General features: G+C 42.7%; 1 long non-coding RNA gene across 3 annotated transcripts in view; it reads right to left on the bottom strand.

The window, feature by feature from the left end:
• LOC142659466 (uncharacterized) overlaps positions 1-25,874 on the bottom strand; it is a 73,040-nt gene that overhangs the window by 44,983 nt on the left and 2,183 nt on the right. For 2 of the 3 annotated variants that reach the window (XR_012850332.1, XR_012850330.1), the window contains exon 2: positions 12,042-12,094. This is a non-coding gene — a long non-coding RNA (uncharacterized LOC142659466). Of the gene's footprint in view, positions 1-11,717; positions 11,946-12,041; positions 12,095-25,874 lie in introns of those variants that run through there. The other variant, XR_012850331.1, reaches the window with a different exon arrangement.

The following is a 25,874-nucleotide window of genomic DNA, read 5'->3' as shown; positions in this document are numbered from 1 at the left end:
AAGAAAGGAGCAAAACTCAGCTGTTCGTTGAGTCCAGCCGGTGCCATAGATCCTAGTTGCACAATCCACCTACATTCTTTCTGTGCCAGAACCTTCTTCACATTACCCCCCTGATGCCACAACGGATACGTTCGATTCCCCGGATTTTAAGGGACCTAGGGTTACACCCATGATACATTTTAAAATGTCTAGGCAGGGTTTTAAGTTCAATTGGGTCATCGATTACTCCCGCTGCGATAATATCTCGCACATGTTCTCTTGTGCGTATGCGTAGTTCCCTCGATGTTAGGCCTATGTAGACCTTGGGGCACCCACACACAGCGTAATACACTATGTGTGTGATGTCTACCGCAAGTCAACATCCGTTAATTCATTGCTGCATGCATCCTCCTCTCACACTCCTTCCACTATTAAAGCCATCCCAGTTGGCCAATTCCTCAGGATGAGGCGGATCTGCTCTACTGACCATCTGTTCGAACATCAGTCTCAGGATTTGAGATATAGATTTGAAGACAGGGGGTACAGCAACAGGTCCATCAAAGCAGGGTACCGGAGAGCTAAAAAGACCCCTCGTGCCAATTTGTTGAGGAATAAGATACCTATAGTGGGAAAAACAGCCGTTAGGTTCATCTCCACTTATAACAGCAGATGGGATGAAGTGAGGACCATTTTAGGGCGACATTGGCCAATTTTAAGGTCTGAACCCACTCTGGCCCTATGTCTGAGTGACAAACCGACAATGACGGCTAGGCGAAGCAGGAATCTTCGAGATATCCTGGTCCAAAGTCACTATATCCCCAAAAAAATTAACTTCTTCGGAACCCAGGGACAAAGAAAGGGCTGCTATCCATGTGGCAACTGCGTTGCATGTCCCAACATCAGCAGAACCAATAAGTTTGAATCAGTGGAAGGTACTAAGTCTTTTGAGATCAGAGACTATATATCGTGCAGTACCACACACATAGTGTATTACGCTGTGTGTGGGTGCCCCAAGGTCTACATAGGCCTAACATCGAGGGAACTACGCATACGCACAAGAGAACATGTGCAAGATATTATCGCAGCGGGAGTAATCGATGACCCAATTGAACTTAAAACCCTGCCTAGACATTTTAAAATGTATCATGGGTGTAACCCTAGGTCCCTTAAAATCCGGGGAATCGAACGTATCCGTTGTGGCATCAGGGGGGGTAATGTGAAGAAGGTTCTGGCACAGAAAGAATGTAGGTGGATTGTGCAACTAGGATCTATGGCACCGGCTGGACTCAACGAACAGCTGAGTTTTGCTCCTTTCTTATGAGGAAGCCGTAACCGCCACACTACCAGCAGATCATTGTTTTATGACTTTTAAACTGTGAATTGTTTGTGTGTTTAGTTTTTAATGCATATACTCTCTTAGTAGGTATGAGATGTATTGGCCAGTATCCAGCAAAGGCATCCTTGTACCTTGACTAAAGCCCTGTATAATTGGACGACCCATCATGTTGCGAATTTCGAAGAGGATAACGTATATCCAGGACTCGATTTGTGTAACCTGTGTATGATCCTGTTCTCATCTTTGCATAAATATTTTTTTGCTGTCTGTTTGTTTACAGACAACCCTATATGACTGTCTATTATGGAACAGTCTCTTATACGAAAATAATCTACAAGTGACCTGCATACGATTTTTTATTATTTTTCATTATTTTTTATATAATATAATATATTATATATTATTTATTATTTATTTTGTATTCATTATTTTTTGTTTGTATGTTTGTATCAGCACTTTAGTTGCCTGTCTTACTCACAGACAACCTTACATGACTGTTGCTTTTGGTAACAGTCTCTAACATATTTATTTTATGCACCATTTATATTTAAATAGTTATTTGTTTCTTCCACTAAATTGTGAAGATATAGAGATCATGCAGCATTAAAAAGGGTTATGATATGTTCCAAATATACTTACCTGTACGTAGTATTCTGTCCTGTCCAATCGGGTGCGCGCCTCTGACGTGTGCGACCGGGACTGGGTGAGGCCACGCCCTTCTCTCCTAGAGTGCGGTGCGCATGTCCGGATCATCTGGTACGTAACCAGAGACCGGATGTGCGCCGCAGCACTGGAGGACGGAAGTGGGGCATGCCACACTTCCGGTTTCGCCGTCGGATGCGCGCCAAGTGCGCCTGGACGGGACAGAACACAGATAGAATACACCTGGGTAGATAGGGTATATAGGGTGCCCTCTGGTCAGACACACTACACCCCCTTGAGGAAACGGACATCTGCGAAACGCGCGTCGGGGCGCACACAGTGACCACCAGGACCCAGCCTAAGGACTTTTTATGGGTAAGACCATCCTAGTAATCCTTTACACAGGGTCTTGTTCAGACCCATCACCTTTACCCTTTGATGTCTGTTTTCGGGACCATTTATGCCCTTTAAACAGCATCAAAAATTGTAATCAAATCTAACTAGTTTTATGCTACACTAGTGTTAGTCTTACCCCAAACCTATACTTCAAAGGTTTATTATACATACCTTGGCTTTCCTGACTTGTCTCTATATCATTTTGTGATTGAGTTCTCCTACTGTTATACTTCTTTTAAATGTTTGTTCATTATGTATATTTAAATAAAGTTTTGTATTGACACTTTTCGAATATATATTGGCTATAGACTCTGTTCTTCTCATGTTTATATATGTATCATAGAGTTGCCTCATTAACAGATATGGGAGGATGTTCCCAGGAATATTACCTAGCCCAATAATATTATTTGCTTTTGGATACCATTAGTTATAAAAAATTAAAAGATGTCTATGTTTCTTCAGAAGAAATGTAGATTTTCATTTTCACAGACGAACGCCAATAAATTCAGCAAAAAAACCTGTGGGGTTAAAATGCTCACTATACAACTAGATAAATTCCTTGAGGGGCGTAGTTTCCAAAATGGGGTCACTTTTTGGGGGTTTCCACTGTTTAGGTACCACAAGACCTCTTCAAACCAGACATGGAGCCTAAAATATATTGTGATAAAAAGGAGGCTTCAAAATCCTCTAGGTGCACCTTTGTTTCTGAGGCCTGTGTTTCAGTCCATTGGGACACTAGGGCCACATGTGAGATATTTCTAAATACTGCAGAATCTGGGCAATAAGTATTGAGTTGCGTTTCTCTGGTAAAACCTTCTGTGTTACAGAAATTTTTCTATTACAAATGAATTTCTGCAAAAAAAATTACATTTGTAAATTACACCTCTACTTTGCTTTAATTCCTGTGAAATGCCTAAAGAGTTAAGAAACTTCCTGAATGCTGTTTTGAATACTTTGAGGGTGACGTTTTTAAAATGGGGTGAATTATGGGGAGTTTCTAATATATAAGGCCCTCAAAGCCACTTCAGAACTGAACTGGTCCATGAAAAAATAGGTTTTGGAAATTTCTTGAAAATGTGAGAAATATCTAAGCCTTGTAACGTCCTAGAAAAATAAAAGGATGTTCAAAAAACTATGCCAACATAAAATAGACATATGGGGGATGTTAACTAGTAACTATTGTGTGTGGTAATAATATCTGTTTTTCAAGCAGATACATTAAAATTTAGAAAAATGCAATTTTTTGCAAATTTTCTATACATTTTGGTGTTTTTCACAAATAAATATTGAATTATTATATACCAAATTTTTTCACAGACGTAAAGTACAATATGTCACGAGAAAACAATCTCAGAATCGCTTGGATAGGTTAAAGCATTACGGAGTTATTACCACATAGAGTGACACATGTCAGATTTGAAAAAATCGCCTGCGTCCACAAGGCCAAAACAGGCTGTGTCCTGAAGGGGTTAATGTAGGGAACTGTGCATATCAGATAAATGATCTTAGAACTTGTAAAACACAATTTGTGGTATATGTTGTCATCTGCACGTGGGGTCGATTTTATATTGGGGAAAACTATACGTCCCATATATAAAAGATTTGGTTAACATGTTCATTCACTAACCACAGGTGATGGTTGCCCAAGATTAATACAGAATATGCGGGATAAACATGATAATCCCAGATCTATGCATTTTGCAGGTATACACAACTGACTTATGGGGGGGGGGGGGGCAGACATAAGTTGCTGCTTCAAAGTGAGGCAGAATTAATTCTGAAAACAGAGGGACCGTGACCACTCGGTCTTATAATGATGTTAGTGCTTTTCTAGTTTCAAAATATATATCCATGCTGTTTTTAAATGTGCATCTCTTGACCCTAAGCATGTATTTTGTGATACTAATTATTTAACAATTGTCAAATGAATGTAATTCACATGTTATGTATAAAAGGGGCAGTGGACGAAATGAAGCCAAGGCCTTGGGACCACTCCAAATGACCGTAGGCATTTCCTTTCCACATCCTATAGACTAAGATTAATGCAATACGAGAATTTTTGCAGTATAGGTGAGTGCTGCGACAATCATTCTACTATCAAATATAGCACTATTTATAGGCAGTGTGTGGCACTATCTACAGTGGGCAGTGTGGCGCTATCTACAGGGGGTATGAAACTATCTACATACATGGGCACTGTGTTACAGTATCTACATAGACAGTGTGTGGCACTATCTATAGGGTGTAGTGTGTGGCACTTTCTGCAGGGGGAACTGGCACTATCTACAGGTGTAAGTTTGTGGTACTATCTGCAGGGGACACTGGCAGTATCTACACTGATTTTTACACGACCAGTAGGGGTCAGCACATATCCACTAGCCTAGCAATTTATTTTTTTCATGGAGCTTGTAATATAAAGGGCTAGGCTGCGGGATAAGTACAGACCACTACTCGTAGCATAAAAATCAGGGGGTAGTGAGAGCGTGGCGAAAATAACTTGGTGTGAAAAATATGCATTTGGAGAAATCATGCAGTTGCCCTGGTCCTGCAAAAGGACAAACAGACATAAGGTCACATTACCATGTAGGCAGGTCCTTAAAGAGACTCTGTCACCACATTATAAGTGCCCTATCTCCTACATAAGGAGATGGGCGCTATAATGTAGGTGACAGTAATGCTTTTTATTAAAAAAAACTATCTTTTTTCACAACGTTAGGAGCGATTTTGGTTAATGCCCAAGTGGGCGTACTTTTACTTTCGACCAAGTGGCCGTTGTACAGAGGAGTGCATGACGCTGACCAATCGGCATCATGCACTCCTCTCCATTCATTTACACTGCACTAGCGATATAGATATATCGCTATGTGCAGCCTCATAGACAAGCCCTAACATTACTACAGTGTCCTGATAATGAATACACATGACCATCCAGCCTGGACGTCATGTGTACTCAGAATCCTGACACTTCTGACTTTTTTTGTGAGATTCCGGCAAGTGAAACCAAATCTCGTTTAGCTCCGTGATCTCGCGAGATTTCGTATCCGTTGCTGGAATCTCACAAAAAAGAGTCAGAAGTGTCAGGTTTCTGAGTACACATGACGTCCAGGCTGGATGGTCATGTGTATTCATTATCAGGACACTGTAGTAATGTTAGGGCTTGTGTATGTAGCTGCACATAGCGATATATCTATATCGCTAGTGCAGTGTAAATGAATGGAGAGGAGTGCATGATGCCGATTGGTCAGCGTCATGCACTCCTCTGTACAACGCCCACTTGGTCGAAAGTAAAAGTACGCCCACTTGGGCATTAAGAAAGCTCATTAGCATAAACCAAAATCGCTCCTAACGCTGTGAAAAAAGATCGGTTTTTTAAATAAAAAGCATTACTGTCACCTACATTACAGCTCCCATCTCCTTATGTAGGAGACAGGACACTTATAATGTGGTGACAGAGTCTCTTTAAACAAGAGAGTAAAGGAGCAAGACTCCATAGAAAGGAGTGTGAGCTGCTATGTAAGTATAAGGGGTCTGGTCTGGGGTCTGTATTAGTTTAAGGGGTCTGTATTTAAGGGATCTGGCTTGGGGTCTGTATTAGTTTAGGGAGTCTGATGTCTGTCTGTATTTAAGGGTCTGGAATGAGGTCTGTATTAGTTTAGGGGGTCAGGTCTCGGATCTGTATTAGTTAAGAGGGTCAGGTCTGGGGTGTGTATCAGTTTAGGGGGTCAGGTCTGGGGTGTGTATTTATTTAGGGTGCTTGTTCTGCGGTCTGTATTTCTTTAATAGGGTCTGGTCTAGGGTCTGCAATAGTTTAAAAGGTCTGGGGTCTCTACGTATTCTAGGGTCTGATGTCTAAATTGATTGGTCTGAGTTAATGTATGGGCCTGTGGTTCTGAATTTGCTTAGGGGTCTGGTCTGGGGTATGGAACAATTTAGTGGGGTTTGACATCTGAATTTTTGTGTTGCTATAGAGGCTGGAAATGGCTGCAGAAGCTAGGGGCAAAGAGGTCTGGGCAGGAAACTCTGCAGTGGTCAGGAGAAGTCGCCATAACAGGTTGTGTCAGATGAAGAAGAAAAGAGAACGACACCTATCAGAGAAGATGTTATCTATGAGTCATTGGATTTGTAGAGAATATGTCAGCTCTCCTAACATGTATTTTATAGGAAATCCTTGTATTCCACAAAAAGTATTTTTGTCATCCAGAATCATAACACATTTGTCAATGCTCGCACAGAAAGGTGGTGTTGACTATAGAAACGGCTTGATATGGGGCCGGGGTGGAGACGGTGGCTAAAGTTTGGGGAACAACCCAGGGCCTATGATCTACTTAATCTGCCACTGCTGTCGTGTGTCCAGGCAACGCATTAAGGCCACAATAAGGATATTTTTGAACTAAGAAGAAACAGTGATACATTTTGGGGTGGGTTTCTTTATTCTCAATAGAAATGTTAAAATGACACATTTGTGAAAAAGAATGACATTTAATTTTTTTTTATCAACTTTACATTGATTTATGCGAAAACTGTGGGGTCAAAATACTCACTACAGCCCTAGATGAATACCTTAAGGCGTCTAGTTTTCAAAATGTGGTGATTTAATTAGATTTTCTATCATCCTGGCAGCTCAATATCTCTGCAAATGTGCATTGGGGCCTGAAAAATTTTGAAATAAAATATGTGTCCTGAAAGCCACCGGGGGCTCCCTTACTTTTGGACCCTGTCGTGTGCCTAGGCAACGCATTAGGGCCGCAATGGAAATATTTTTGAACACAGTAGAAACAGGGTGACAAATATTGGGATGCTTATCTTTATTCTCTGCTTTTCTTTACAAAAAAAAATAATCTGTCTTTAACCCCTTAACGCTCCAGGACATACTATTATGTCATGGTAAGTGCATCGTTTGCGCTCCATGACATAATAGCATGTCATGGATGAAACACGGCGCCGTTCGCGCGTTCATGAGCTGTGATAGCTGCTGTTTCCGACAGCAGGCTATCACAGCTCAATGTGCAGGGACCGATCGCGGTGGTCCCCGCAGATTAACCCTCAGAAGCCGCGTTCAATAGTGATCACGGCTTCTTAGGGGTTAATCCGCCATCGACGGCCCGCTACATGATTGCGTCCGGGGATGGTGGCTATGGCAACCAGACACCTAACAATAATGGCGTCCGGCTATGCCATCGACGGAAGCCTAGTGGGTCCTGACAGAGTCAGGACCCACTATGCTTGCTGTCAGTGAGTAGCTGACAGCTCTAATACACTGCACTACGCATGTAGTGCAGTGTATTAGAATAGCGATCAGGGCATCCTGCACTCAAATACACTAGTGGGACAAAGTAAAAAAGTTGTGTAAAAATAAGAAAATAAAAGTTTTAAAAGTGATAAAAGTAAAAATCAACCCTTTTCCCTCATAAGTCTTTATTATTAAAATAAATAAACAAATAAACGATACATAATTGGTATCGCCGCATCCGTAACGGCCTGAGCTACAAAATTATTTCGTTATTTATCCCGCGCGGTGAACGCCATAAAAGAAAATAATAATAAACCACACCAGAATCACAATTTTTTGGTCACTTCATCTCCTAAAAAATGGAATAAAAAGAGATCAAAAAGTCGCATGTACCTAAAAATGGTGCTGATCGAAACTACAGTTCGTTACGCAAAAGACAAGTCCTCGCACGGCTTTCTTGATGGAAAAATAAAAAAAGTTATGGCTCTTAGAATAAGGTAACGCAAAAAGAAAATGATTTTTTACAAATAGTATTTTATTATGCAAACGCCATAAGACATAAAAAAAACTATAAACATATGGTATCGCCGTAAACGTATTGCCCCGCGGAATAAAGTGAATATGTCATTTATAGCGCACGGTGAACGCTGTAAAAAAAATAGAATTAAAAACAATAGTAGAATTGCTGTTTTTTTAGTCACCACGCCTCTTAAAAATAGAATAAAAACTGATAAAAAAGTCGCATGCACCCCATGAAAACTGCAATGAATTCCTCAAGGGGTCTAATTTCCAAAATGGGGTCACTTTTGGGGGGTTTCCACTGTTTTGTCACCACAAGACCTCGTCAAACCTGACATGGTGCCTAAAATATATAAAAAACAAAAGGAGGCCCCAATATCCACTAGGTGCTTCTTTGCTTCGGAGGCTGGTGCTTCAGTCTATTACCGCACTAGGGCCACATGTGGGATAATTCTCAAAACTGCAGAATCTGGGAAATAAATATTGAGTTGCATTTCTCTGGTAAAACCTTCTGTTTTACAGAAAAAAGTGGAATAAAAAGGATTTTCAGAAAAAAAAAAAGTAAATTTCACCTCTACTTTGCTCTAAATTCCTGTGAAACACCTAAAGGGTTAATAAACTTTCTAAATGCTGTTGTGAATACTTTAAGGGGTCTAGTTTCTAAAATGGGGTGTTTGATATTGGTTTCTATTATATAGGCCCCTCAAAGCAACTTCAGAACTGAACTGGAACCTAAAAAACAATAAAAATTAGGCAATTCTTCACTTCTTACATTAGTATGACAATGAGAAGTGCCCACCCCGAGATGACCCCAGTTTTAACCGTTTATATAAACTGAGACCCCTATTAGACCATTTCAGTGCCCGGTTTTCCCAAGCATACACCCCCGAGAATTGTATTTCTTTTGATGAGTCCTTGGTAAATTTTAAAGGGAGGCTTCAATTCCGCCAGTACCTGCCGGTAAGAGGGCAAGGTATGGCGTGAAGATGTATAAGCTGTGCGAGAGTGCATCAGGGTATACCTACAAATTTAGTTTATATGAAGAGAAGGACACCAGTATTCAGCCCCCAGAATGCCCCCCCCCCCCCTTTACTGGGAGTTAATGCAAAATTTGTGTGGGATTTGGTGCACCCACTGCTGGACAAGGGTTACCACCTCTACCTGGATAATTTTTATACCAGCGTCCCGCTCTTCAAGTGCCTCGCTTCCAGAAGTACAGCGGCATGCGGCGCTCCTAGAAGAAATCTGAGAGGCCTCCCTAAGACTCTGCTTGGGCAAACACTCAGAAGGGGTGAGAGAAGGGCACATTCTAGCAGCAACATATTGTGTGTCAAGTACAAGAGAGATGTCCTTGTATTGACAACAATACATGGCCACACCAGTACCCATGTACCTGTACGAGGTACCAGTACAGAGACCCCCAAACCACACTGCATCCTGGACTACAATAGGTACATGGGAGGGGTGGACTTGTCAGATCAAGTCCTGAAGCCCTACAGCGCCATGCGGTGTGGTATAAGAAGCTGGCCGTGTACTTCATACAGATGGCATTGTACAATGCGTACGTGCTACGTTGATGTGCAGGCCAGAGGGGAACTTCCCTGGAATTTCAAGAGGTGGTTATCAAGATCCTAATTTTTAGGGACCAAGAAGGGGGCACCCAGTACTTCTGGAAGCGAGGCCACACACATTGTACCAGGGCAACACTTTCCAGGAGAAATTCCCCAAACTGGCAAGAAGGGAAAAATCCAAAAGAGGTGCAAAGTCTGATATAAGAGGGGGATAAGGAAGGACACAATATATCAATGTAACACCATGAAATCCCCAGTAGGCAAAATAGTGGTCCTTTCCTTTTGAGCCCCCCCATGGGCCCAAACGGTAGTTTATCACCACAACTGGGATATTGCCGCACTCAGGACAAATTAGGCAACAAAATGGGGTATTTTATTCCTTGTGAAAATAAGAAATTTTTAGCCAAAACGACATCTCATTGGAAAAAATTTAATTTTTGTTAATTCACAGCCCAATTCAAATAAATTCTGTGTAAAAACTGTGGGGCCTAAATGGACACAACACCCATAAATGAATTCCTTGAGGGGTGTAGTTTCCAAAATCGGGTCACTTTTGGAGGGTTTACATTGCTTTAATACCTCTGGGGTTCTGCAAATGCGACATGGCACCGAAAACCAATCCAGCAAAATCTGCACTCCAAAGAACACACAGTGCTCTTTCCCTTCTGAGGCCACCCATGTGCCCAAACGGCAGGAGAAATTGGGCAACAAAATGGGGTATTTTGTTCCCTGTGAAAATAAGAAATGTTGATGAAAAATTACATTTTATTGGAAAAAATTTAATTTTTTTTTATTTCACAGCCCAATTCAAACGTGCTGTGTAAAACTGTGGGGTCAAAATGGTAACAACAACCATAAATTAATTTCTTGATGGGTGTAGTTTCCAAAATGGGGTCACTTTTTGGGGATTTCTACTGTTTGGGCACCTCAACACCTCTTCAAACCTGGCATGCTGCCTAAAATATATTCTAATAAAAAGGAGGCCTCAAAATGCACTAGGTGCTTCTTTGCTTCTGGGGCTTGTGTTTTAGTCCACGAGCGCACTAGAGACACATGTGGGACATTTCAAAAAATTGCAGAATCTGGGCAATACATATTTAGTAGTGTTTCTCTGGTAAAACCTTCTGTGTTACAGAAAAAAAATGGAATCAAATTGAAATTCAGCAAGAAAAATGAAATTTGCAAATTTCACATCCACTTTAATTTAATTCCTGTGAAATGCATAAAGGGTTAAAAAAAAACTTCTAAATGCGGTTTTGAATACTTTGAGGGGTCTAGTTTTTAAAATGTGGTGTTTTATGGTGGTTTCTAATACATAGGCCCCTCAAAGCTACTTCAGAACAGAACAGGTACCTTAAAAAAAAGGCTTTTGAAATTTTCTTAAAAATATGAGAAATTGCTGTTTATGTTCTAAACCATGTAACGTCCAAGAAAAATAAAAGAATGTTCAAAAAATGATGCCAATCTAAAGTAGACATATGGGAAATGTGAACTAGTAACTATTTTTTGTGGTATAACCATCTGTTTTACAAGCAGATGCATTTAAATTCAGAAAAATTCTATTTTTTCTAAATTTTCTATAAATTTTGCAATTTTTCACAAATAAACACTGAATATAGTGACCAAATTTTACCACTATCATGAAGCCCAATGTCTCACGAGAAAACAATCTCATAATCGCTTGGATAGGTTTAAGCATTCCGAAGTTATTACCACATAAAGTGAAATATGTCAGATTTGAAAAATGGGCTCTGAGCCTTAAGGCCCAAACTAGGCTGCGTCCTTAAGGGGTTAAAACGCCAAATCGCTGTTTTTGGTAACCTTAGCTCTAAAAAAAAAAATGTAATACAAAGCTCTATGTACCAAAAAATGGTAACAATAAAAACTACAGCTCGTCCCACAAAAAATAAGCACAAATTTTTTTTTTTTAAACAAATAGTTTTACTTTTTAAAAGTAGTAAAATATATATATATATAAAAAAAAAAAACTTTGGTATCACCGTAATGGTATTGAGTCGCTGAAGTTGTGGATTTTACTGCACGGTGAAAACAGTAACAACAAAACCCAAAAAAACAATGGAGGAATCACAGTTTTTTTTCCAATTTCTGCCTGCAAAGAATTTTATTTTCAGTTTCCCAGTACATTAAATGGTACTTTAAATGATGTCAATATAAACTACAACTCCTCCCGCAAGAGATAAGCCCTCACACCACTCTATTGACGGAAAAATAAAAAAGGAGTTATGGCTCTTGGAAAGCAGGGAGGGAAAAACTAAAAAGAAAAAGCAAAAAATGGATTAGTCCGGAAAGGGTTAATTAATTTCTAATGAAAAAAACATTTATGACCACATGTGGGGTATAGCTGTACCTGGGTGAAATAGCTTTACAGATGTTGGGGTGCTTTTTCCTTCTTTATCCATTCTGAAAATGAAAATAAACAAACATTTTAGTGGAAATGTTTATATTAATTTTCAGCGACTAATTCTAATAAATTCTGCAAAAGACCTGTGGGGTATAAATGCTCATTATACCCCTAGATAGATTCCTTAAGTGGTGTAGTTTCCAAAATGGGGTCATTTTTGGGGGGTTTCCACTGTTTTGGTCCCTCAGGGGCTTTGCAAATGCAACATGGCACCCGAAAACTATTCCAGCAAAATCAGTGCTCCAAAATCCAAATCACGCTCCTTCTCTACTGAGCCCTGCTGTGGGTCCAAACAGCAGTTTACTACCACATATGGCGTATTGCCGTAATCGGGAGAAATTGCTTTACAAATGTTGGGGTACTTTTTGTCCTTTATTCCTTGTAAAATTTAAAAATTATCAGGTTTTTTTCCGAAACAGTAGATTTTCATCTTCACAGACTAATTCAAATACATCTAGCAAATATACTGTGGAATCAAAATGCTAACTATACGCCTAGATAAATTCCATGAGGGGTGTAGTTTACAAAATGGGTTCACTTTTTGGGGGGTTTACTGTTTAGGCACCACAAGACCTCGTCAAACCTGACATGGTGCCTAAAATATATAAAAAACAAAAGGAGGCCCCAATATCCACTAGGTGCTTCTTTGCTTCTGAGGCTGGTGTATCAGATCAGTAGCACACTAGAGCCACATGTGGGATATTTCTAAAAACTGCAGAATTTGGGCAATAAATATTGATATGCATTTCTTGGGTAAAACCTTCCGTGTTACAGAAAAAAAACTGTATTACTAATGAATTTTGGCAAAAATAAATGTTTTTTAAATTTCACCTCTACTTTGCTTTAATTCATGAGAAACACCTAAAGGGTTAAAGCACTTTCTGAATGCTGTTTTGAATACTTTGAGGGGTGCAGTTTTCAAAATGGGGTGATTTATGGGGACTTTCTAATATATAAGGCCCTCAAAGCTACATCAGATCTGAACTGGTCCCTGAAAAATTGGCCTTTTGAAATTTTCTTTAAAATAAGAGAAATTGCTGCTAAAGTTCTAGTCTTGTAACGTCCTGGAAAAATAAAAGAATGTTCAAAAAGTGATGCCAACATAAAGTAGACATATGGGATATATGAAATAGTAAATATTTTGTGTGGCAACACTATCTGTCTTACAAGCAGATACATTTAAATTTAGAAAAATGCAAATTTTTCCAAAATTCTCAAAATTTTGGTGTTTTTTACACATAAATATTGAATTTTTTTACTAACAAAGTACAATATGTCACAAGAAAACAATCTCAAAATCACTAGAATAGGTAAAAACATTCCGAAGTTTTTAACACATAAGGGAACACGTCAGATTTGAAAAAATCGGCTTCGCCCTCAAGGCCAAAACAGGCTCAGTCCTGAAGGGATTAATGTTACATATAACCTGTACAATTGTATTGAAAAACAAACTGAAATCATTTAGGGTGGAAAAATAAAGAACAAAAAAAAAATGGTTGCATAAATATGCACACCCTTAAACTAATACTTTGTTGAATTACCCTTTGACTTTATGACAGCATTCAGTCTGTTTGGGTAGAAGTCTATCAGCATGGCACATCTGGACTTGGCAATTGTTTCCCACTCTTCCTTGCAAAAGCGCTCCAAATTTGTCAGATTGCGAGGGCATCTCCTGTGTAAAGCCCTCTTCAGGTCACCCCACAGAAATTTCATTGGGATTCTGGACTCTGACTGGGCCATTCCAAAACATTGATCTTCTTCTGGTGAAGCCATTCTTTTGTTGATTTGGAGGTGTGCTTTGGATCGTTGTCGTGCTGAAAGGTGAAATTCCTCTTCTTTTTCAGGTTTTTAGCAGATGTCTGCGGGTCTTGTGCCAATATTGACTGATATTTGGAACGGTTTATAATTCCCTCCACCTTGACTAAAGCCCCAGTTCCAGCTGCAGAAAAACAGCCCCAAAGCATAATGCTGCTGCCACCATGCCTCACTGTGGGTATGGTGTTCTTTTGGTGATGTGCAGTGTTGGCTTTGCACTAAACAAAACATTTAGAATTATGCCCAAAAAGTTCAACCTTTGTCTTATCAGACCATAACACGTTTTACCACATGCTTTTGGCAGACTTGATGTAGGTCTTTGCAAAACATAGCCGGGCTTGGATGTTTTTCTTTGTTAGAAAATGCTTCCGTCTTGCCACCCTACCCCACAGCCCAGAAATATGAAGTATACAGTGTCACGATCACAGGGTATGTGGACCCACTAGACCGCTCCGCCGTAGTGGAGAGGCAGCTGGCCTAGTCACAGTCTATGCAAGAGTCCATAGCAGTTCATAACACAAGGGTACCTGAAATAGTCCAGACAGTGGCCGAGGCTTCAGCACGGATGAAGGTGGGTGCAGCATGTTGCACCAGACATGGCGGATAACACTTAACGTGGCAGACGTCACTGGACGTGGCAGACGACAGCAGGTGCAGTAGGACATGACTCCAACCCTAATAAGCTCAGGAACAAGGACAGAGCATGGGATATAGGTAGCAGGGCACAGGTAACAACAGGAATGGGATAACACTAAGGGACCATTTGCAATACTGACATGGAATACACTAACAACGCTCAGGAAAGGAGTAAAGGGGCAGGGCCCTTCTTATAGTCCAGGAAATCATGGGCAGTTGATGATGATTATTTCCTCCTGTGCGCACGCTGGCCCTTTAAGACCAGGCACGAGAGTGCACTTTCCCCCTACGGGACACAGCGGATCTGAAGTGAGCGCTGGTGTCTCCAGGGAAGGAGATGGAAACCAGCGTTCACAGATCCATGTCTGCGGCCGCCAGAGAGTGAGTAAACTCGACGGTCCGCGGCCATGGATGCTACAGTATCCCCCCTCATCTTGGGGCCAGAGTGAGAGAGGAATTTCTTAATTAGAGCAGGGGCACAGAGTTTCTCCTCCGCCTCCAAGGACCTCTCTCCTCAGGACCAAACCCTCTCAAGTCCACGAAATAGAAACTCCTTCCTCCTACCCTTTTGCAGTCCAGGACTTCTGTGGAACTGGGAATCTTACTGTAGTGGTTCAGGAGGGACACCTGAAAGGAGTTAGGAATTTTGAGGGTAGGAGGCAGCCGAAGCTTATAGGTCACAGGGTTTATCCGTTGCAATATCTCAAAAGGACCGAGGAACCTGGGAGCAAACTTGTAAGAAGTCACCATTAAACGAATTTTCCGTGAAGACAGCCAGACTTTGGTACCTGGAAGATACAGAGGCGGTTCTCTTCTTTTTATTTCCGCTTTTCGCTTCATGCGATCGACTGCCAGCAAAATAGAGGACCGGATCTGTTGCCAGATTTGCAGAAAATCCCCAAATGCAGAGTCAGCAGCGGGTACCTGAGATGTAGTCGACACAGGAAGAGGGACTCTAGGATGTTGACTGTACACAATGTACAATGGTGTGGAAGTGGTGGACTCACTTGTGTGGTTGTTATAAGAGAACTCGGCCCATGGAAGAAGCTGTACCCAGTTATCATGCTGCAATTAAATAAAGTGGCGGAGATAATTCTCCATGATCTGGCTAATCCTTTCGACTTTCCCATTGGACTGGGGGTGATAGGCTGAGGAAAAGTCCAATCTCACATCCAGGATTTTACAGAGGCTTCTCCAGAATTTTTAAGTAAATTGAACCCCCCAATCGGACACGATGTGTAGGAGCAAGTCATGCAAGCAGAAGATGTGCTGAATGAAGAGACTTGCCAGTCGGGGAGCAGTCCGGCAGGCTTGGAGTGAGCAACCTTGTTAAAAGCACGCACTGTGGAGGAAGAGACAAAGTCCACAACATCTTTGGGTAGCGTGGGCCACTAGAAGTGACGAGTAATCAGGACTCGGGTCTTACGAACACCAGCGTGCCGAGCCAGTTTAGAGCGGTGTCCCCAGTGGAGAATTCTTCTCCTGTCTGCCAACCGAACAAAATTCCACCCTGAAGGGATGCCTGTAACCTGCAAAGGATTGGCAGAAACAATGCAGGATGGGTCTATGATACTTTGAAGGGACTCCACCGTGTCATCAGTCTCAAATGACCTGTACAGGGCATCGGCCCTCTTATTCTTGTCAGCGGGACGGTAGTGGAGCACAAATTGGAAGCGGGTGAAGAACAGCGACCACCTGGCTTGAGGGGGGTTTAGTTGGTTAGTCAACTGGAGATAGGCAAGGTTCTTGTGGTCGGTGTAGATCAGGATGGGGTGAGCTGTGCCCTCTAGCAGATGTCTCCACTCCTCCAGAGCCAATTTGATGGCCAGTAGCTCCCGATCCCCAATAGAGTAGTTGAACTCTGCAGAAGAAAAAAGTCTTGAGTAATATCCATACTACTGCCTTTCCTTTGGCGCTCCTCTGGAATAGAAGTGCACCTGAACCAATAGAAGAAGCGTCCACCTCCAATGAGAACTGCCGAGACACGTCAGGATGACGGAGGATCGAGGCTGAAGTGAAGGCTTTCTTGAGGCTAATAAATGCAGATTCTGCCTCTGGAGTCCACACCTTGGCGATCACACCCTTCTTGGTATGGGTAGAGATGGGGGCAGTCAGTGATGAGAAGTCTGGGATAAACTGCCGGTAGAAATTGGTGAATCCCAGGAAACGCTGTATCACCGTCAGGCCTTGAGGACGTGGCCATTGCAGGACAGACTTTACTTTCTCAGGATCCATCTTGAGACCTTGATCCGTGATGATGTAGCCCATGAAGGGCAGATAATTCTTTTCAAAGATGCACTTCTCCGACTTGGCATATAAACGATTCTCCCTTAATTGTAGTAGAACCTGACGGAAATGCCTCTGATGAGTTGTCAGATCTGTGGAGAAAATCAAAATATCATTGAGATACAACACAGACATAGAAGAGATCTCGGAAGATATCATTGACGAATTACTGAAAGACTGCAGGAGCGTTACACAGCCCGAAGTGCATCACTAGGTATTCGTAGCGCACGTCTCGAGTGTTGAACGCCATCTGCCACTAGTCCCCTTGACGGATTCAAATCAAATTATAAGCCCCACGCAAGTCTAATTTTGAAAAAATCCTGGCTCATTGTATACGGTCAAACAGTAAGGACATAAGTGGCAACAGGTATTTGTTCTTGACTGTGATCTGGTTCATAGCATGGTAGTCAATGCAGGCGGAAGAGATCTGTCTCTGTTCTTAACGAAGAACCCGGCCGGGGAGGAAGACCTTCATACTCTAGATTCTCCTTGATATAGGCTGACATGGATAGAGTCTCTGGCAAGGAGAGAGGATATACCCGTCCACGGGGAAGAGAAGCATTTGGAACCAGTTCAATGGGAAAGTCATAATTCCGATGTGGAGGCAGCGTCTCAGCCTCTCAATTGCTGAAGATATCCGAAAAACTAGCATACTGAGATGGTAGATCGGTGAGTGACTGAGGCAGTGGGGGTAAAACAGGATGAACTTGTGACAGGCAATGGCATCTGGGACACCATTGAAGTACTTCTCCAGAACTCCAGTCAAGAACCGGAGCGTGTAGGCGAAGCCATGGCAGGTCCAGCAGAATAGGGTTGATAGATTTGGGTAATATAAGGAAGGCGATTTGTTTTGAGTGAAGAGCTTCGACTTGTAGTGTCAATGGTTCCGTGATGAACACAATTGGATCGGGCAATGGTAGACAATTCACAGACACAATAGCCAGAGGTCTCTCCAAAAGAACTGTGGGTAGATTTAAGCGATCAACTAGATCCTGCTGGATTAAATTAGCATCTGCTCCGGAATCAAGATAGACAGAGGAGGGATGTGACTTCTCTCCGGAGACTATGGCCACAGGAATCGATAATTTGGAAGAGGTTTTGACGTTTGGAGACATCCCACCTAGAGTTGAGTCTCCAACCAACCCTAGGCGCTGGAGTTTCTCGGTTTCTGTGGACATTGGCGCACAAAATGACTCTTAAGGCCACAATACATACATAATCCAGAAGAGCGTCTGCACTGTTTCTCTTGTTCGGACAACCGGAGTCTGTCTACCTGCATGGGTTCTTCAGGTAGTGCACTAGGGGAAGGCAATAGTGATCTCTGGAGCGAGGGTGCTGGTCTGTGACCCCAGCTCCCCTGTCGAATATCCTGAGTGCGCTCCCGGATCCTCATGTCAATCTGAGTGGCTAACAGGATGAGGGTATCCATGGTAGAAGGAAGGTCGCGGGCTGCAAGTTCGTCCATGATGTGCGCGGGCAGTCCCTGCCAAAAGGTCGCCACCAGTGCCTCATTGTTCCATGCCAACTCTGCTGCCAGGGTACGGAAGGAGATCGCATACTCTCCTACTGTGGAACCTTCTTGCTTGAGGGTCAACAGAGTGGCTGCGGCAGAAGATGTTGCGCCCGGCTCCTCGAACACGGCATGGAAAGACTGCAGGAACAAGGCGAGGTCCGAGGATACAGGCCCTTGCTGTTCCAAGATTGGGTTCGCCAATGCGAGGGCCTTGCCAGCGATGAGGGACATAATAAATGCTACTTTGGCCTCCTCGGAGTGGAAGAGATGAAACTGTAGCCTAAAATTAACCGTGCATTGGTTGATGAACCCTCTACAGGCTCTGGGATCACCGTCATAGCGAGGAGGAAGAGGCAGTGGAACTGTGGGTCCAGAAGAAACAGGGAGAGCAACGGGCAGTGGCACAGCAACAGTCTCTGGAGAAAAGAACCGGAGGTGGAAGAGTGAGTTGATCCAGACTGCCCATGATGGAATTTACAGTCTCAAGGAGTTGATCCTGACGTGTGCCTAGGTCATCCATCTCCGTCTGTATCTTTTGAACTGCGGTCTTGGGCTGGCCAGCGGGTTCTATGGCCTGAGCGTACTGACACAATCACAGGGTATGGGGACCGACTAGGCCGCTCCTCCGTAGCAGAGAGGCAGCTGGCCTAGTCACAGTCAATGCGAGAGTCTATAGTAGTTCGTAATACAAGGGTACCTGAAATAGTCCAGACAGTGGCCGAGGCTTCAGCACGGATGGAGGTGGGTGCAGCAGTTTGCGCCAGACGTGGCGGATAACACTGGAAGTGGTAGATTACAGCAGGTGCAGTAGGACACGACTCCAACATTAATAAGCTCAGAAACAAGAACACAGCACGGGATATAGGTAGCAGTGCATAGGTAACAACAGGAACGGGACAACACTACGGGACCATTTGCAATACTGACATGGGATACACTAACAACACTCAGGCAAGGAGTAAAGGGGCATAGCCCTTCTATTAGTACAGGAAATCATGGGCAGTTGATGATGATTATTTCCTCCTGTGCCCTTTAAGGCCGGGCACGGGCATGCTCACGCACCCTACCGAACACAGTGGACCGGAGCGGCAGTCTCCTGGGAAAAAGATGCAAGCCAGCGCTCACAGATCCCTTGCTGCGGCCGCCGGTTGGTAAGTAAACCGGACGATCTGCGGCCATGGATGTTACATACGGGAGATTGCTGTCACATGCATTACACAACCAGTAACTGCCAGAAAGTCCTGTAGCTCCTTTAATGTTGCTGTAGGCCTCTTGGTAGCCTCTCGGATCAATTTTCATCTGGTCTTTTCATCAGGTTTTGAGGGACGTCCAGTTCTTGGTAATGTCACTGTTGTGCCAAATGTAATTCACTTCTTGATGACCGTCTACACTGTGTTTCATGGTATATCTAATTCCTTGGAAATTCTTTAGTACCCTTCTCCTGACTGATGCCTTTCAACAATCAGATCCCTTTGATGTGTTGTAAGATCTTTACGGACCATGGTATTTGTGGTCACATTCAACAAAGAAAATTTCAGGAAAATCCTAATAGAACGGCTGAACTTTATATAGGGTTACTCAGAATCACTTTAAATAATGGCAGCTGTGTATGGACTACTATTTAACATGAGTTACAATGTGATTGGCTAATTCTGAACGCAACCACATCCCCAATTATAAGAGGGTGTTCACACTTATGCTACCACATTATTTAATTTTTTAATTTTTCCCCTCTAAATTATTTCAGTTTGTTTTTCAATAGAATTTTACAGATTATGGGTCACATTTAGGGTAGGAACACACACAACGTAAACACTGCGGATTTTCCGCAACAGATTAATTGCAGAAAATCTGCAGTGTATTACAGTAGCAGCAGTGTGGGTGAGATTTCAATAAATTTTGTCCCTACACTGCGGTAAATATCCGCCGACATGTCTGCACATAAATTGACCTGCGGTGCGGTTACTTCAACCGCAGTATTTCAATTCATTCTGCGGATGCACAACTCTTCTGTTGCGGGTTCACTCATTGAATTCAATGGGGTGCGTAAACCCGCAACAAAGCAGTGTGTGTTGCGATATTTGCAGTGGAATCACAGCGGTGCGTCGCAAAAGAAAAAAAATATATATACTTACCCAGAGTTCTCTGCTTCTTCTCCAGTCAGGCCTCCCTGGATGACGTTGCAGGCCATGTGACCGCTGCAGCCAATCACAGGCTGCATCGTCACATGGCCTACAACGTCATCCCAGGAGGCCAGACTACGCGCCGAGAAGAGAAAGGGGGTAAGTATGAATGTTTGTTTTTTTCCTTGTTTTTATTTCTGGCGCCGCTTAGCAGCGGAAATTCAGCCGGAAAAACGCACCACAATGTGGTGCCATTTTCCGTACGGCATTCCCTGTGGTGTTCAGGGCTGATACACTGCGCAACTTAATGCGGTGTATCAACACTGAATACGTTGAGTGCGTTCCTACCCTAAGGGCTTGTTTACACGAGCGTGTTATTCGTCCGTGCGATGCGCGTGATTTTCACGCGTGTTGTACGGACCTATAATAGTCTATGGGACCGTGCAGACAGTCCGTGAATTTTGTGCAACGTGAGTCCGTTGCAAAAAACTCACGACATGTTCTATATTTGTGCACTGTTCGCGCATCACGCACCCATTGAAGTCAATGGGTGCGTGAAAACCACGCATGTCACACGGAAGCACTTCCGTGCGAACAGCGTGATTCGCGCAACAGCAGTGAAAAGGATGAATGAAAACAGAAAAGCACCACGTGCTTTTCTGTTTACAAACATCCAAACGGAGTGTCATAATGATGGCGGCTGCGCGAAAGTCATGCAGCCGCGCATCATATGGTGATGACACAAGGAGCTGTTAAGTGCCTTTTGCGCATGCAAAACGCCACGTTTTTTGCGTGCGCAAAACGCACACGCTCGTGTAAACTAGGCCTAAGGCTGGATTCACACGAGCATGTTCGGTCTGTAAAGGACGGAACGTATTTCAGCCGCAAGTCCTGGTACCGAACAAACTGCAGGGAGCCGGGCTCCTAGCATCATAGTTATGTATGACGCTAGGAGTCCCTGCCTCGCTGCGGGACAACTAATAATGTAATTATGTTTTCAGTAAGGGACAGTAGTTCCACAAAGAGGCAGGGACTCCTAGCGTCGTACATAACTATGATGCTAGGAGCCCGGCTCCCTGCAGTGTGTTCGGTCCGGGACTTGCGGCCGAAATACGTTCCGTCCTTTACGGACCGAACATGCTCGTGTGAATCCAGCCTAAAGGTGGAAAAAGTTCAGAAATTATTAATCTTGTACTGATTTTTGACATGACAAAAATCTGGCATTTTAACAGGGATGTGTAGACTTTTTATGTCCACTGTAGGTCTTACTGGAATTGTAGTGAAAGGCTCTATTCAGCTGTGCAAAAATGATTTTTAGGCGGTCATTGTAGGTACGCTTTAACCCTTCAAAAATAGCAGTTACTTATTCAAATCTGTAAAAATGTCAGTTTTCCCAATTCGATGCCAGCTTTCATGAACAGAACCTGTTCGAGCCAGGCAGATTTTTTGATGCGGGGCATTCCTCTCTAAGTTGGCAGTGTGAAATGAGTGGCCCAAAGTCATTTAACCCCTTAAAAATACCAGTTACTTATTCAAATATGGAAAAAGTGTCCGTCTACCCACTTTAAAGCCAGCTTTCATGCCCAGAACCTGTTCGAGCCAGGCTGATTTCAACAAATTTTGATGCGGGACATTCTTCTCTGTATGTTGGCAGTGTGAGATCAGTGGCCCAATGTCATTTAACCCTTCAAAAAAAAGTTACTTATTCAAATCTGGAAAAAGTTTCTACCCACTTTCATGCCCAGAATATGTTTGGGCCAGGCTGAACTCTATGGAGTTTGATGTGAGACATTCCTCTCTGTTGGCAGCGTAAGATCAGTGGTCTAAAGTTATTTAACCCTTTAACCCCTTAAGGACGCAGCCCTTTTTCAAATTTTCACTTTTGTTTTTTTCTCCCCACAATTCAAAAGCTATCATTTTTTTTTATTTTTCCGTCTATATCGCCATACGAGGGCTTGTTTTTTCCAGGACAAGCTGTAGGTTTTCATGGCACTATTTATTGTACTGCATAATGTACTGGGAAGCTGAAAAAAAAATATTTGTGGGGTGAAAGGGGCAAAAAACAGCGATTACGTCATATTTTGGGGGGGTTTTGTTTTTACGACGTCCATCAGGCAGTAAAAACGAAATATTCACCTTATTCTAAAGGTTGATACGATTCCGGCGATACCACATTTATATGTTTTGTTTTATGTTTTACCACTTTTAAAAAATAAAACCATTTGCTAAATTAAAAATAGGGTTTTTGTGTCGCCGTATTCTGAGGGCCATAACTTTTTTATTTTTCCATAAATTTAGCGATGGGTGGGCTTAAGTTTTGCGGGGCGAGCTGTAGTTTTTACCGATACCATTTTAGGGTATATGCGACTTTTTGATCATTTTCTATTTCATTTTTTTGGAGCGCTAAGGTGACCAAAGAACAGCAATTTGCATGTTTTATATATATATATATATTTTACAGAATTCACCAAGCGGGTTAAATAACGCTATATTGTGATAGTTTGGACTTTTATGGACGCGGCGATACCAGTTATGTTAACTTTTATTTTTTTTTAAATTGATTTAGGGGAAAAATGTGAAAAGGGAGGTTTTTTGAACTTTTAATACTTTATTGTTTTTGGAACATAACAAAAATCTTTATTTAACTGTTTTATACTTTTTTTTATTAGTCCCCCTAGGAGACTTGAAGCAGCGATCGCTTGCATGATATACTGCAATACTAATGTATTGCAGTATATTGTGATTCTGACAGTCTCCTTCGAAGCCCTGCCAGAGGCAGAGCTTCAAAGGAGTATAAAGATCCTGGGGGCTTTTGTTCGGCCCCCAGGCTGCCATAGCAACCATTGTAAGCGCTTGATCGTGCCGCGGGGGGGGGGGGGGGGAGAGCACGATCACGTGTTTGAGGGGGCCCCCCCTTGATTCTGACACTTTAAGTGCCGCGGTCGCGATTGATCACGGCATTTAAGGTGTTAAACGGGCGGATTCAAAGTGAACTTTGATTGCGCTCATTGCAGGGAGGTGTCAGCTGCGTGTAACAGCCATCACCCACTGTGTATGGAGCGAGCTCAGCCCGTGAGCTCGCTCCATACTTCCCCTTAACCCTCATCACGTACAGTTACGTGATTTTGCGTGAAGGGGTTAAATCACACTTTGTAGTGCCCACTTTGATGCCCATTTTTGTGCCACCTCCATCTGTTTTTAGGATGTTTTAAGGCGTTTTCACCTCTGTACAGATCAGGGCAACATATTTTTTATTAACCCCTTAGTGAGCAGCCTATTTTAGCAAAGTTTTAAGTTTTTCCATCGTCGAATTCAAGGATCTATAACTTTTTTATTTTTGTGTCGACATAGTCTTGTTTTTTTGCGGGACAAGTTGTATTTTTTAATAGCACCATTTTGGGGTACGTATAATTTATTGATTAACTTTTAGGGCTGGGAATCAAAATAACCCAGCAATTTTGGCATTCTTTTTTGCATCTCAAATTTACATGTGGTATAAAAAACATAACTTTATTAAACAGATCATTACGATAAGGCTTCATTCACATCTGCGCCAGGGCTCCGTTGTGATGTTCCGTTGGAGCTTTCCGTCAGAACGGAGTAAGGATGAACAGAAAACTGCAAGTCCGGGATGTTTTTTTTATTTTATTTTTTACTGTGTTTGCCGTGCGGGTTAAATAATGTCATCAATTCATAGTTGGGGTCGTTACGGACGTGGCAATACCAAATATGTGTAACTTTTTGCAATAATAAAGCATTTATTATGGGAAAAAAGTGGGTTTTTAATTATTTTTTTTTACTTGGGATTTTAATTTATTATAAACTTTATTTAACATTGGTTTTTTTTTAGTCCCACTAGGGGACTTTAATTTACGATCCCTTGATCGCCTTTATAATACACTGCAATACTTCTGTATTGTAGTGTAATATTGCGTGTCACTGTAAAACGGACAGGCATCTGTTAAGGCTGGGTTCACACGACCTATTTTCAGTTGTAAACGAGGCGTATTATGCCTCGTTTTACGCCTGAAAATAGTGCTACAATACGTCGGCAAACATCTGCCCATTAATTTGAATGGGTTTGCCGACGTATTGTGCAGACGACCTGTAATTTACGCGTCGTCGTTTGACAGCTGTCAAACGATGACGCGTAAATTGACTGCCTCGGCAAAGAAGTGCAGGGCACTTCTTTGCTACGTAATTTGAGCGGTTCTTCATTGAACTCAATGAAGCACAGCTCAAGATTTACGAGCGTCTCAGACGGCTCGCAAAATGCGAGGAGGAGCATTTACGTGTGAAACGAGGCAGCTGTAAACAGTCTGTCTTTTCACACGTAAATGCCTCACAGCGTGTGAACATACCCTAACAGTCACTCACTTAAAGAGGCTCTGTCACATTATAAGTGCCCTATCTCCTACATAAGGAGATGGGCGCTATAATGTAGGTGACAGCAGTGCTTTTTATTTAGAAAAACGATCTATTTTTACCACTTTATTAGCGATTTTAGCTTTATGCTAATTACTTTCTTAATGCCCAAGTGGGCGTGTTTTTACTTTAGACCAAGTGGGCGTTGTACAGAGGAGTGTATGACGCTGACCAATCAGCGTCATGCACTTCTCTCCATTTATTTACTCAGCGCATAGTGACACTGGGTTGTTCGCTATGTGCTGCCTTAGGCCTCATTTACACGAGCGTATTATACGCGCGTGCGACGCGCGTGCTTTTCACGCGTGTCGTACGCACCTATAATAGTCTATGGGGCTGTTTAGACGATGCGTGAATTTTGCGCAGCGTGAGTGCGTTGCGTAAAACTCACGACATGTTCTATAATCGTGCGTTTTTCACGCAACACGCACCCATTGAAGTCAATGGGTGCGTGAAAACAACGCATGCCACACGGACGCTACTGCGTTGCATGCGCGAAAATCACGCAAGAGCTGTCAAAAGGATGAATGTAAACAGAAAAGCACCACGTGCTTTTCTGTTTACAAACATCCAAACGGAGTGTCAAATTAGAGATGAGCGCACCGAACTTCACCGGGTTCGGCCGAACTCGTTTTGACCGAACTCGGCAAAAAATGTTCGGGTACGCGACGTCAGGAGACAGTCACTGCCCACGGTGCTGAAAGAGTTAAACTGTTTCAGCACCATGGACAGTGACTTTCGATCACAATATACATATACGTGTAAAAAAAAACAGAAGTTCGGACTTACCGATAAGTCCCGGCTCCTTCCTCCAGTCCGACCTCCCGGGATGACAATTCAGGCCAAGTGACAGCTGCAGCCAATCACAGGCCAAGCACAGGCTGCAGCGGTCTCATGGACTGCCGCATCATCCTGGGAGGTGGGGCCGGATGACAAGAGAGGGACGCGTCACCAAGGCAACGGCCGGGAGACCGGACTGGA

This window comes from Rhinoderma darwinii, chromosome 8 (assembly GCF_050947455.1).
Source record: "Rhinoderma darwinii isolate aRhiDar2 chromosome 8, aRhiDar2.hap1, whole genome shotgun sequence".
Classification (NCBI taxonomy): domain Eukaryota; kingdom Metazoa; phylum Chordata; class Amphibia; order Anura; family Rhinodermatidae; genus Rhinoderma; species Rhinoderma darwinii.
This window is presented reverse-complemented; position numbering and strand designations above follow the sequence as displayed.